This window comes from Dama dama, chromosome 3 (genome assembly GCF_033118175.1).
Source record: "Dama dama isolate Ldn47 chromosome 3, ASM3311817v1, whole genome shotgun sequence".
Lineage (NCBI taxonomy): Eukaryota > Metazoa > Chordata > Mammalia > Artiodactyla > Cervidae > Dama > Dama dama.
The window spans coordinates 41,077,917-41,092,850 of record NC_083683.1 but is presented as its reverse complement, the minus strand read 5'-3'; the positions used below and the strand labels follow the sequence as shown (position 1 = coordinate 41,092,850).

Below are 14,934 nucleotides of genomic sequence, written 5' to 3'. Positions count from 1 at the left end.
CTTTCCTGGAAGAAGCTCAAGACCTCTGATATGTTGGTGAGCATTGTGACTCTCTGGAGAAGATAATAGTATATATTTTCTAAACTTAACCTCGGGGCCCTTGTATGGCCCTGCACCTTGGGGACGGGCAGCCTGTGGAACACTTTGGGAACTGCTGACCCAAGGCGGGTGTTCTGAGAAGCAGGAAAACGCCCACTGTGGGAGAGGGCGAATGGAGCAACTTTGAAAATACTTCTGCTTTCTGTTTCTCAGTGGTATCTCAGTTTTTGTTTCTCAGTGGCTATTTTTGACCCAAACAGTAGTCATCTGAAGTTCTCGCACACACAGACCCATGTCAGATAAAAGTGCCCCAGACCTTTCTGAATCAGGACCATCACCATCTGGCCTGAAGAGAAGGTAAAAATTGCTCTCTGAATTTTTTTTAAAGAACCTTTGAGTGAGGCTGCTAATTCACTTCTTTTGGGCTTCATTTAGGGTCTGCTAGGTATACATTTCTGCTTCAAAGTACCATCACATTCTAAGAAACAAACAATTTATAGGCAATTTTTTACATGATGAGAATCCATTAATGGCTTTTAGAAGATATCTAAAGCTCTGAGGGCAAATTTTGTTGTCAAGGGGATAGATTATATGTGCATCTTGCTTCTATTAATCCTTTTCTAGGTAGATTAACTAAATGAACTTCTCTTTAACTTGGGTAATAGTCTTAGCCAGGACAGTGCCTGATAATGGTGACAGCCATAATAATAGGTAACATTTCTTAAGTCGTCACTGTCTGCCAGGCACTATCCTAAGTACTATTCATGTATTAACTCATTTAATCCCTCAAGAAAATTCAATGAGGCAACTGTGGTTTTTCCCACTTTATAAACTGGAAAATATAAGCATTCTATAATAGTGAAGGCTAGAATTAATTATTGGTTCTGTGTCCATACCAATGAATAACAAAGCTTGTTTTACAGTACATTTTTTTTTATTTGAAGAGAGTGCTAATTTCCATCAAATTCTGTGTAGTATATAGTGCATAATTGATTTTGCAGTTTATTTGTTCTTAAGATATCTATCATACATTTTATATGTAAATTTTATAACTTCTAATTTGGAATTCTTAGATGTCAGTAGATGCTATAAAGATAGAATTTACTTATGTATTTATTCAACAGCCTTTTCTTAGGCTAGTTTCTGTATTCAGTGCTAGGAATGCAGAGTTGATTGAGCTGCAGCCCCTATCCTCACAGAGATGTCATCAGATAAGAAAGAGGAATAATCATCTAAACAGTTAGCATTTCTGTAGTCACAGCAAGGAAACTGATTTCTTGAATTTTATTTTAAAAATGTCAAAGAGAAAACATTTCTAGACTTCAGTGGGACAGGAAGCTGGGGAGAAACCACAGGTCTTGGTACTTTTTTCTAGCTTTATTGAGATATTATTGACATATATAAGTTTAAGGTGTACAATGTGTTATATGTATTACATATATATAGCAAATGATGGCCAAAATAATGTTAGTTAGTATTTCCATCCCCGCTCATAATTACCCTTTTTTGGTGTGGTGATAACATTTAAGATTGACCTTCTTAACAACTTTCAAGTATGTAATACAATATACTATTAATTTTAAGTCATCACGCTGTATCTTAGATCCTTAACTTATAGCTGGAAGTTTGTACTCTTTGACCAACAACTGCCTGGAGAAGTGCATGGACAGAGAAGCCTGGCGAGCTACAGTCCATGGGGCTGTAAAGAGTTGGACAGGACTGAGTGACTAACACACGCATACGTACTACCACAGTTAAAATAGATAGCCAATGGGAGTTGGCTATGGATAGCCAGTGGAAATTGTTATCCAGTTTCTCAGCCTCTGGCAACCACCATGCTACTCAATTTCTATGAGTTTGGCTTTTTAAGATTCCACATAGATTGGGAAAATAAGATCCCAGAAGCCATGCAGTGTAGCAAAAAAAAAAAAAAAGATTCCGTCTATAAGTGAGAACATGCAGTGTTTGTCTTCCCCTGTTGGACTTACTTCCCTTTGCATAATGCCCTCGAGGCCCCTGGATGTCTGTTAAGCCCCTGGCTTGTTTCCACCCAGAGCCGTCAGCCTCAGGGTGAAGCATGTTGTGCTGCTGAAGTGCAGGCTTCTCACCACTTGGGGAGAGGGGTCTTCAGGAAGAAAGAACCACGTGCTGTGACAGCAATACCAGTGGCCCCTCAGTGATCCCCTGAAGCATCCTCTCCAGGGCAGGGTCCGTGTACTTCTCTGAATGCAGATGGAGAGAGGAGAGCCAAGGTGCAGGGAGAGTTTTCCAATTGTGAAGAGCCGTGAGAAGGGCTGGCAGCGTGCTTCTCCTGCTGGGTCTCCTTTGACACAGGGTTTGGGGTATTCTCTGTGGGAAGCACCAGGCCAGGGCCCTGTTAGCCACATTAGGCCTTGGCCTCCAGGCCCGTACTTCCTTGGGTGAATCATTTTTTTCCCTTTTGTTTTTTAATCAGAGGACAGTTGCTCTGCAATATTGTGTTGGCCTCTGCCGTACGTCAGCATGAATCAGCCACAGGTATATATATGTGTGTGTGTGTCCCCTCCCTTCTGCACCCCCTCCCATCTCCCACTCCATCCCAACCCTCTAAGTTGTCACGGAGCACTGGGTTGAGCTCCCTGTCGCAGAGCAAATTCCCATCGGCTCTCTGTTTTATCTGTGGTGATGTGTGTGTGTGTCAGTAGCTCAGTCGTGTCCAACTCTTCATGAGCCCATGGATGGTAGTTCACCAGCCCCCTCTGTCCATGGAATTCTCCAAGCAAGAATACTGGAGTGGGTAGCCATTCCTTTGTCCAGGGGATCCTCCCAGCCCAGGGAATGAACCCAGGTCTCCCATGGTAATGTATATGTTTCCATGCTATTCTCTTAATGCATCCCACCCTCTCCTTACCCCACTGTGTCAGTTGAATCAGTTTTAAAGGAAAACAAGTGGAAGCTGGGGGTGGGGTGAGGGGGGTGGGAGGCAGAGTCTTCCTGGGAAGTTTTGCAGAAAGTGCCAGTTGATAGGTAGGGTTCCAAGCTCTTGGAAAAGCCGAATCTTGCAACCAGCCCAGGCCCTTAACAGTGGCCTGAGACGTGCCTCTCCCACTCTCCAAATCCACCTCTCTGCTTGGTGTGCTGTGATAATTATGCGTTCATCTGTTGGGTTGTACCTTTCATAGATGTGATCCTCTCTAGATAAAATGAACCACTGAAAGGAATGTTGGGAGGTTCACATTTTTCAGTGTATGCTGGGTGCTTCATACGTGCCAGGCATTCTAAGTACTTTTCATGTCTGTAACTCATGTATCACCACAGCTCTGTAGGTGTGTATTACTGTCCGCATTTAACAGTTGAGGAAACTGTCAGAGAGGTTGAATGACTTGTCGAAACCAAGACTCAAATTGGGAAGCCAGGTTTTGGAGGACAGTGGTTTCGTTTCTGCCTCAGACAGGAATCTAGTTAAATCACCCTGAGAAGATGGAGATCCTTTTTGAAAAAAGGTCATCTGGATACACAGCTCTCAACTCATCTTTACTAGCGTGGCTCTTGTGTGATTATAGTATTTGTCTTTGGATATGACCAAGAGATGGAGTCATTTTTGGTTCCTAGGTTTCTGGCCTGGGTGACAGGGTGATGGTGGTGAGAAGTAACAGGGACTTAAGGAATTCACTCGCGTGGTTTTTACCTCTGGGCCAGGAGTCTTGAGTTGAGTACAATGTGATATAATATGGTTCCAAATCAGAGGGGTCAGGAAGGAACCAAGATAAGAACAGTAACCCCATCCCTGCCTCTGCCCACGTCCCATGGTTCCCTGAACAACCACTTCCCCATCTGTGGTTACCTGTCAGAATGTCAACTTAGGTTTCTGTCTGTTTTGTTTATTCCTGTTTTCCCAGTACTTGGCACATTAATGGTATTCAGTATCTATTGAGTGGATGACTAAAGGAATGAATAAATCTCACATGGCTAACCATTTTAGCTTTCTAGATAGCCGCATGGGAGTTTATATCCTGTTGTATATCCTGTGGAAATGGCAATGACAGAAAGACAAATGCTGTAATGCTGGTTTAGAAGAAAGCTTTTAGAACTAACTGCATTATTGCTCTGTTTACTGAAATAAAAATGCACAATGTGAGAGCTGTGAGTTTCATTTGGGGACTTCCAGGGAACTACAGCTGAGGAGACAACCTCTCAGATAGCTCTGAGGAACTTCTCAGTATATATGTGGGTGGTCACTATAAATGTGATTTTGGTGAAGGGCTACATAAAGCACATATCTTGTTACGAGGTTGTTGATAGTAGGAGGAACAGACATCTTAGTTTATGGTTTTAGTACTTTTCTAAGTATGGGAAGGTGAAAGAATCCAGGTTTATAAAAAGTTTCTCCTGAAAATACCTAACTATTTAAAGGTCTATTGTTTCAGTTTTCCCAGAGCACAGAGTGCTTCATTGCTAATCTCTGCCCTGAACTCCTTTCAGGGTGTGTTAAAGGTCAGCCAGTGCAGTGGCTAGTGACTTAATCCTTGTAGAGCTGGTGGCGGGTGACAGTCTTTAGTTGGCAATGCTGATGGAAGACTTAAAAAAAAAAAATAAAAGCACTACCAAAATATTGATAGGCTTTCAGTCAGCTCAGTCACTCAGTTGTGTCTGACTCTTTACACTTGTTCTAAATCTTAGATAAGAATTATCTACATTTGATAGGAAATGGATTGATTGATTAGACTGTGAAATAAGGTAAAGAATTTTACATTTTATTTATTGCTACAGTTGTAGAACTTGCTGGAACCTCTCAGGAAATTTTTAGATGATTTTATGATTCAAAGAAGAAATAATATTTGTTAGGCTTTACCTATATTCCAGAGTCTGTTCTAAGTGCTTTATGTGTATTAACATTTATTCCTCACAACAACCTCATAAAGTAGGTACTATTATTATTCCCATTTTACAGATGAATAAACCGAGGTATTGAAAGATTGTCCAAAATTACACAGAAAGTAAATGATAGGTCCACATTAAAATCTGGATAGTTTAGCTCAGAGTCTGTTTCTTAATACTTATACTCTAGTGTCTTTGATATCCAAAGTACTCTGAAAAATCTTGTTAAGCAAAGGAGAACCTATTTCTTTGAGAAAAAGAAAAAAAAAAAAAACTTCTCTGCCACTCATATTATTCCCCCTGTGTGAAATGCTCCCCTCTATAGTCTGACTCTTCTAGAAAATATCTAAATATCTAGGGAATATTAAAAAAATTTTCAACTCAATCAGGATAAAGCTGGTGTGATGTGAGGCAATTTCAGCCTTTTTTCTTACTTGATTTCATAGTTTATCCACCATGACACCATACTTCTTATGAACTTTATTTTAAAATTAGCATTCAAATCAAAAGAAAACTTATAACAATCTAGTTTGACTAATACCAACTTAGCTTCAATAATATACACTCCATTTCTGTTCCTCCTCCTCTGTGCTGTCATTGCCATGGATGGGCTTCCCTGTTGCTCAGACAGTAAAGAATCTGCCTGCAATGCAGGAGACCCAGGTTTGGTCCCTGGGTGGGAAAGATCCCCTGGAAAAGGGAATGGCTACCCTCTCCAGTATTTTTGCCTGGAGAATTCCATGGACAAAGGAACCTGCTGGGCTATGCCCATGGGGTTACAAAGAATTGGACACAACTGAGTGACTAACACTGTCACATTTACCCCACCATACACTGCGTGCCCCAAAACAAGATTTATCTTATGTATCTGCCTTATTAGTAATATAGGAAAAAAGAGAAGTCGTAAATTAAAAGTACAGTAATGCTTGTATTTATATTTACCTGTGTGGTTACCTTTACCAGTGTTCTTTATTTCTTCCTATGGCTTTGAGTTTCTTTTCATTTTAGCCTTCTTTTATCATTTCTCAGGGAAGCTCTTGCTGGTAGTGAACCCCTTTATCTTTCTTTTATATAGACATTAATTTTAATTTCTCTTTCATTCTTGAAGGATAGTTTTGTTGGATATAGAATTCTTGGTTAACTTTTTTCTTTCAGGACTTTAAATGTTATTCCACTGTCTTCTGGTTTCCATGGCTTCTGATGACAAATCAGCTATAAATTTATTGACACTCCCATGTATTTGAAGAGTCACTTGTCTATGCTTTTAAATTTTTCTCTTTCTTTGGGTTTTGACATTTTGCCTATAATTTGTCTCCATGTGGATCTCTGACTTTATCTTTCTTGGAGTTTGTTGAGCTACTTGCAGTATATACAGTAAGTCTGCAGCATATGAACCTCACTTAGATTCTGTTCACTTTTCTTCCTTCTTTCTGCTGCTCAGATTTGTTAATTTTGATTTTTGCTATCTTCAAGCTTGCCGATTCTTTTTTCTGCTTGTTCAGATTTGATGCTGAACATCTCTAACTCATTTTTCATCTCAGTCATTGTACTTTTAACTTCCAGAATTTATTTTCTTTTTATAGTTTTTATTTTTTTGTCAATATTCTTTTTGCTTATGTCACATTTTCTTATTTTTATTAATGTTCATAATTTCTTTTAGCTTATTGAACAGGTTTAGCACAGTTGATGTAACATCTTTGACCAGTAATTCCAATGTCTAGGTTTCCTTGGGGATGGCTTCTGATGCATTCTATTTCTTTTCCTGTGAATGACCATATTTTCCTGTTTCTTGTATACTTTGTATTTTTTTTGTTGTTGTTAAAAATTCTATATTCTGACTATTATCACGTGGTAACTGGAAATCTCATTCTCCCACTCTTCAGGGATTGTTGACCTTTTTGTTGGTGAGGGCTGCTGCTATTTGTGACATTTCCACAGTGGTTGTTGCAAATATGCATTTCTTGTTGTATCTGGCCACTGAAGTTTCTGTTCCCTTACCTTGGAGGTCAGCCAGTGGCCTGACAAAGATAAATTTAAATGTCTAGCTCTAAAGAGAAGGGTTTTTTTTTTGTTTTGTTTTCTCTTTGTTGTTTTTTTTTTTTTTGCCTCACCATGCAGCATGTGGGATCTTAGTTCCCCAACCAGGGATTAAATCTGTGCCCCATGCAGTGAAAGAATGGAATTTTAGTCACTGGACTGCCAGGGAAGTCCCAGGAGGGATTTTTTTTTTTTTTTTGGTCTTCTGAAATTTTCCAGTGAATGCTGTCAGTGAAGCTGCTGCCACTGAGAGGGCTAAAACCAAGGAAACTGTCTGCGTCAGTGCCTCGAGCACCACCAGATCAACCAGAGTGCACAACCCCAGATTTTTAGAGGACGAGGTCCTCACGCCCATCCTGGCACCAGTCAGCCATGCCAGGAATGCGAACTGCTCTCCCCACAGCTGTGATGAAGCTGAGGAATGGAGGGTGGTGGCCAGTTTACCCACACTGCTTGCTTAAGAAAGATGAGCAGCCTCTTTCTTCATCAGGCACTCCCCAGGTTGCTGTAAGTGTCCAGATAGGTTTTAGGTTCCCAAGTAGTTGATTCCCACCACTTCTTCCACCTCAGTGGTTGCTTGAGTGGCGGGATGATCCCTCGAGCTTCCTGCCCTGCCATTTTTCATGACATCACTCCTGAAAGCCTTGTTTTAAATGGAAGAAACCTGGTCTTTATAGCAGAAGGGTATCCCCAGGGAGAAGCACTGGCCAGAAGCTCTCTTCTTTCCATATCTGTTGGGTACCCTGTGGGGTCTCTGCCCTCAAGGAGCTCACTGGAGGGGAGATGGGGCAGGTAAAATAGGAAACTTAAATTCCACAGAAATGCTGGAAGTGCTGTAGTTGAAGAAAGGACAGAAGGCCCACGGGGCAGAGGAGGGAGACGTCAGGACTGCTGTAAATCTTTGTGAATAAAGGGAAACTTTTTTTTGCCAGACACCAAAGTTATTTTGTTAGCTGAGGTCCAGACAAAGGGTAGTAAGTGCAGGGGCCCTGCTCTCAGCTTCTTTCACATCCCATCTTGCCACCCTGCAGCTTCTTACATCCTGTTCACGCCTGAATCTCACTCCAGTCACACTGATTCCCCCACTGTCATTGAGACTGCTCTTCTTTGCTTCAGTGTCAGCATTTCAGAAGCCTTCTCTGGCCACCCTATTCAACATGGCACAGCTTCCTCTATCTTACTTTGCTTTATTTTCGTTTCTAGTCTGGGCACGCTGTGGTATTATGTTTATGAATGGGCACACTGCTCTAGGCTCAGTTGACAAGACAAAGCCCCTGATTTTGTGGGGTTTATGTTCTGGTGTGGAAGAGGCAAGTGTAAACAAATAGGATAATTTCCGGTAGTGGTAAAGGTACCAAGAAAATAAAGTAAGGCATTGAGATAGAGTGATAGGTGGCTGGGGGAAAGTTTGGGATCTATAAGCCCTTTGAATTTTGAGAGCCAAAGTCTTCAGATAAAGTATAATAATAATTGAGTTCTTCCTCTTTGCTTAGCACTGTGCTGAGTGTTTTACATGGATTATCTCATTGATCCTCCCACAAATCTTACTAGATGGCTAACATCCGTTCACAGATGAGCAAACCAAGGATCAGGGAAGTTAAATAAATTGACGAAATTAGCTGGTAAAGCAGTGAACCTGTGACTTAGATCTTTAGACTCTTTCATGCTAGTGTCTGAACTTTGACTTTTTTTACTTGATGACATCATTTGCCATTGCAGAATCATGATGGGTGAAAGATTTCAAATTTGAAAAACAACAACAACAAAAAAGAATTATCAGTACAATCTGCTATAGATAAAGAAATAATAGGCTGTTGATATGTAAAGACAGTTTCAAGATTATCATAGAAATCCTGGCATGATTGGTTCTCCAACTTAAGAAAACATAGATGTAAAAAGTGTATATGTTAAAAATTAATTTACATATAATAGAAACAAAATACTAATCCTAACTCAGATACTTTTAAAAAAGTTACCTTAAAGATGTCATGTTTCCTCTTTCTTTTTTGGGACTGTGAAGTTTAAATGAGACAACCACAATATACACTTCTCCTTAAATCCTAATTGACCCCTGTTTTTAGATGAGAGGAAAAGAAACTAGTGTCTGAGATGGTATTTCATCATTTTCCTCCCTCTCACAGAGAAATGGCTATTGTGTGCGCTCTGGTGTACCCAAATATAGAGGAGGGAAAAAACCTGCTTTCCTCTACTGTTCTAGGTTTTCCAGCTGAGCCCTCTAAATTAAATTGACAAAAGACAGATCAACAAGAGAAAAGCAAACAGAGATTTATTAACATGTGCATCATGCATACCTGTGGGAGGACTCAGAGATGAGAAACTGAAGAGGTTATATATAGCATTTTCACAAGAGAACAGTAAATTTCTAGACAAGTGATAAGACAAAGGAAAAGGACCTGAGGATTCTAGGGTTGGCAGGTTGTGAGAAGATAAATGTATAAGGAAATGAATGGAAGATAAGGGCTTGTTTTAGCAAGGATAGTTATATAGAGTTCTCCAGTGCCATAGCGAGTTCTCTGGGCTGATAGCAGTCTAGAATGCCTTAGTGATTAACTTCTGTCCTTCCTGGAAGAGAGAAGGGTGGATGACCATATTTTCCTGTTTCTTGTATACTTTTTTTGTTGTTGTTAAAAATTCTATATTCTGACTATTATCACGTGGTAACTGGAAATCTCATTTATCTTCAGCTGAAAATAATCCTTATGTTAAAGTAGCTTATTTTGGGGCTGATCTGTTCTTCTACTCTTCACAAGCTATGTGTAGATCCTTATAGAGTAAATCATTTTTTTTCCCCACAAAAGTGCCTACTGTGTTCTAGGTAATATTTTAGGTTTTGGAGATACATCAATAAACAAGAGAGTAAACCTCCCTCCCTCCTTGGAGCTTACATTCTAGCTGGAGAATTTAGGCAGTAAGGAAATACATGAAAATAATATAAAATACATCAGATGGTAAAATTTTATGGGGAGAAATAAAGCATGGGAGAGAGGAAGAAGAGTGTGCTTTGAGGAAAAGGTTGCAATTTAGAATCATCAGGTTAAGTGATATTTGAGCAAATACCTGCGAGAGGTGAGGATGCGAGCCTGTGGGTTATGCAGGGAGGTGTTCCAAGCAGAGCAAATAGTAATTGCCTAAGCCAGTGCTGGCTGGAGTGGCTGGAATGGGGAAGACTGATTGGAGATGAGGGCAGAGACATGATTGGAAATGAGTTGTAATAAGAACCTGGAAGGACTTGTAAGTATTACAGGACTTCGGCTTTAACCCTCAGTAAGGTGGGAGTCAGAGAGACCCTGGCCTGAACACCTAGATGAGTATGGTGTCCATTTACTGTAGAAGGTCTTTACTAAGGGCAGAATTACGTGGGAATTAGAAGCTCATTTGGGAGCATGAAATGCCTACTAGATACCTTGGTAGAAATGTCAAGTGGGCAGCTGAATATAAAAGTCTGGAGTTCCAGAATGGATATTTGACAGCAGCATGCAGATTGCATTTAAATCCATGAACCCAGATGAGAACACCCTGAGAATTGGTGTAGACAAAGGGGTCCGGGACTCAACTCTTGAGACACTGCATTGGTTGGAGAGGCGAGGATGAAGCAGCAAAGCCAGATCAGAAGTAACAGCACAGTGGGGTAGAGGGAAATATAGAAGAGACTAGCATCCTGAAGTCAAGTGAAGAGCAGATGCTGCAGATCGCTCAGTTAGGATGACCAGAAATGGACCACTGGCTTTAGTAATGGCCCCTGGAGGTCATTAGTACAATTACATTGGAAGATGACTGCTGGTCAATGCCATCTGTCAGGACTTTTCTCTGTAAAGTGGGCTCAGTTGTACACTGTGGCTTACATTTGACTTTTTTCTACTTTACCATCCAGGAAAAATGGTTTCTATATGTGTGTGCTCCTGGACGTGAAGTTTTAGATCTGAAGGATATTCTAGTACAGCCGCCTCCTTTCACATCTGTGAAGGGCAAGGCTTGGACAGGTTGCGTGATGCAAGCAGTTTGCTCATGGTAGAACCAGGACACCCTGGGCTTCCAAGTGCCAGGCCTGCTCTTTTGTCTGCCACACCTGGCCTGCCTTGCTAAAAAGTGCCGAAGGTCAGAGAAGGTCAGCTCTAGTGCATGGAGAAAGTGGCTCCTATCTTGTCCCTTGAACCCTTAACCTTTCTCTCTCTGATAAGCCTGTTGAGCACTGTGCTTCAGACACTGGGCTTGGATCTCAGTTCTTCAGCTAACAAACTATGACTTTAGACAAGTTAATTCACCTCAGCCTCAGCTTCTTCATCCACAAAATGGAGGTAATAATGACACACTGTTGTGTTGTAAGGATTAAAATGTCGCCTGCCTTGTGGAGTTCTTTGGACAGTGCCTGCCAGGACCTTTTGAATGTTCCATACATGGTGGTTCTCAAGATTATTAGGATATTGGGATTTTAGTTTACAGGGCATTGCTCATGTTAAAGCCATCTTTAAAAAGATATTTAATTGATGACATTGCCTGGGGTTTATTTATGAAACAGATTGACTAGCATTACACCCACAAATCTGTTCAAATTTTCCCTAAAGAAGTTACCAGATGTCTTTTTTTTTTTTTTTGCCTAGTTGCTGCTACTGGGGGAAAAATGCCAACAAAACAACTCAAGACAACGTACCGCACACTCAGGGCAAATACATTATTTGTTCCCCTTTTATCAGCGCTGAGAAAGGAGAACTGTCAGTTTCCAACTCCCCAGCTCGCCATCTCTCATGCAGGAAGGAGCAACATAAGGAGTAGCCGGACGTGCCAGCTTTACCTAAGACCTTTCAATCCAGGAGTTCAGTGTTGCTAGCCTTCAAGATGCTTAAGGCTTCAGTCAGTCAGTCAGTTCAGTCGCTCAGTCGTGTCCGACTCTTTGCGACCCCATGCATCGCAGCACGCCAGGCCTCCCTGTCCATCACCAACTCTCGGAGTCTACTCAAACCCATGTCCATCGAGTCGGTGATGCCATCCAACCATCTCATAAGCTTAAGGCTTATCCTCACAATTTATTAGCATCTCTGTGGTTGCTGGTAGGAAAAAATGCATCTTTTCAAATGAATCTGCACCAGCTTACTCTTTTCAAAACATACTTCAGAATTCATGATAGAGCAAAGTAAGCAGTAAGGAGGTTATAGATTTGCCTTCCTCAAATCAGTATCTGCTTAAAAAATGACCATTTTTAGCAACAGCAGCAAAGCATTTCTTAATTCCAAGCCTTTCTTTCTGTCTTTTTTGTCAGTGAACTGTTTTCCTGACTCTGTGTGTATATGTGCACGTGTAAACACACATGCACTTGTTTGTGTAGCACAGAGCTTGAGAAAGAAGAGGGCAGGAGCGTAAAGAAAAAGTGTGAGTTACAGAATATTTTTCAGAACTGTTACAGCTCAATTTCCTTAAGCACATACCATGGGCTTCCTTGATGGCTCAGTGGTAAAGAACCCACCTGCAATGTGGGAGATGTGGGTTTGATCCACAGGTCGGGAAGATCCCTTGCAGGAGGAAGTGGCAACCCACTCCAGTATTTTTGCCTGAAAAATCCCATGGACAGAGGAACTTGGCAGGCTACAGTCCAAGGGTTGCAAAGAGTTGGATGTGACTGAGCCCAGCACAAGCACATACATGGACTTGAACTCACTCCAAAGTATTGGGTTGGCCAAAAAATTCGTTCATGTTTTTCTATTATATCTTATGGGAAAACATGAACAAACCTTTTGGTCAACCCTATATTTTTGCCTGTATTATTAGAATACCTGATGCAGTGAATAGGAAAGACTAATGTGTTTAAATGGTCATTCATAGCATTATTTATCTACATTTATGCAATAGATACTGAAATCCCAATTATGTACCAGACACTATGCTTAGCATGGGCCAATAAATAATAACTTATGCTAAGCTCTTTTAATTAGCATTAATATTATGCAAATAACATAAAAATGGTAAAGAATTCCACATTACAAAAGTACAGTTAAGAAAATGGGTTGCTTTTCCATGCCAGGCCATTTGATTTTCTTAACTTGATTTCCTGAGAATGTCACAGCATATGTACTTATGTAGGTAGCTTCTTATTCATATCATCTTGTTATTTTTTCAAGTAAATGAGATACTTTAGAGAGAGTTCCACCTGTTGTTTTTTTTCATTTAGCAATTGCTCTTGTTAATATGTTAGCACCAACCGATCTACCCCACTGGTTTTATTATAATTGCAAGGCATTCTACAGTATGGTTGTATCATACTTAAATTTGCCAGACTTCTAGCTTATTTTAAAATGAATACATTACTTCTTGCACTACAGAGTTCTCTTTTAATGAGAATTATACAAAATAATGTCTCTGCCACCCTACTGCTAGGACATAAGAGATTCCCAAAAAGTATTTGCAGACTGGATAAATAGATTTTATTTACTCATATATTATGCATATTGTTTTCATTTATAGATAATGAAAAAGTAAAATTGAATGGTAAGCATTCTCACATATTCCAAATTAATGGAGTCCATGTTAATGAGGTTTGTGTCCTATTACCTGCCTTGCTAGCACCTAATTAGCACAGTGACATACTCAGTAAAAGTGTCTGTAACGATGACAACATGAAGAGTTTTGTTGTCCATCAGAGCGAAGGCGGGTAATGGTAGTGCTTTACAGAGCAGCAGACTTGGAGGCACATTTCATTCTGTCTGGCAGGTATTTTAGTTTGAATGACTCACAGAGACCTTCAGCTGAAACAGTTTAGACTCTGGGAGTGTATGAACACTGGTCAGATTGTTCTCAGAGTTTTTCAAACCATTAGGGATCTGACTCTGAAAACCCAAGAGCTATATTTGGGGAGGGAGCTTCCATTCCTTTGGCAGAGACCCTCTATGTTTCCTTCAGACATACCTTCTTCAGTAGACAGATGGTCTACTTCAAGGTCATCTGACAAAGTAGGTGTTCTGGAAATTGGTCAGTTGTGTCTTGTCTGCCAATCAGATTTCAGGTGTCTGGGATACTCGTGGGGGCTCAGGTTCCCTGCTAGCTGTCATGGAGGTCCCTGAGAAGTACACAGTGCAGGGTATGCCCCGAGGAAGCTCTCCAAGTTGCGTGGGGAGACATGACCCTGCCTCCAGACAGCACAGGATATGGTGTATTTTGGCAACAGAGAACAGAGGCGCTGGGGTCAGATGGCCTGGACTTGAGGCTCAAGCTGGACAAACTCTGTGACCTTGGCATGATGTTGCTTCAGTTTCCTCATCTGTAGATTGGAGATAATAATAGTACCTGCATCACTGTGGGAATCAATGCCTTAGTACATGAACTGTGTTAGAGCACTGCCTGACACAGGAGTACTTAGTAATTGTTAGCTCTCATCATCATAACCTCCAGCTCTACCAAAGGGAAGAGATGATAATAGCTCCTATAAGTTACTAGGCATATAAATACCAGCCTCTGTGCTGATTGCTTCACATTCAGTATCTCATCCAATCCTTAGTGAAGTGAGATGTTTTATTTTTTTTTAATTAATTTTTCTGGAAGTATAATTGCTTACAATGTTTTGTTAGTGGGAAAGATTGAAGGCAAGAGGAGAAGGGGATGACAGAGGCTGAGATGGTTGGATGGCATCACCGACTCGATGGCCATGAGTTTGAGTAGGCTCCAGGAGCTGGTGATGGACAGGGAAGCCTGGCGTGCTGCAGTCCGTGGGGTCGCTAAGAGTTGGACACGACTGAGTGACTGAACTGACTGACTAACTGTACAGCAAAGTGAATCAGCTCTCCGTCTACATATATCTCCTCTTTTGGATTTCCTTCCCGTTTCGGTCACCACAGAGCACTGAGTAGAGAGTTCCCTGTGCTATGCAGCAGGTTCTCATTAGTTATTTATTTTATATGTAGTATCAATAGTGTATGTACGTCAATCGCAGCCTCCCAAATCATCCCACCCCCTTTCCCCCCTTGGTATCCACATGTTTGTTCTCTATGTTTGTGT

General features: G+C 40.9%; 1 long non-coding RNA gene across 1 annotated transcript; it reads left to right on the top strand.

The window, feature by feature from the left end:
• The first annotated feature begins 296 nt into the window (after positions 1-296).
• On the top strand, positions 297-12,155 carry LOC133044538 (uncharacterized). Its single transcript, XR_009689977.1, has 3 exons — positions 297-396; positions 2,495-2,556; positions 11,553-12,155. It is a non-coding gene; the product is annotated as an uncharacterized LOC133044538 (long non-coding RNA).
• Positions 12,156-14,934: the final 2,779 nt, after the last annotated feature.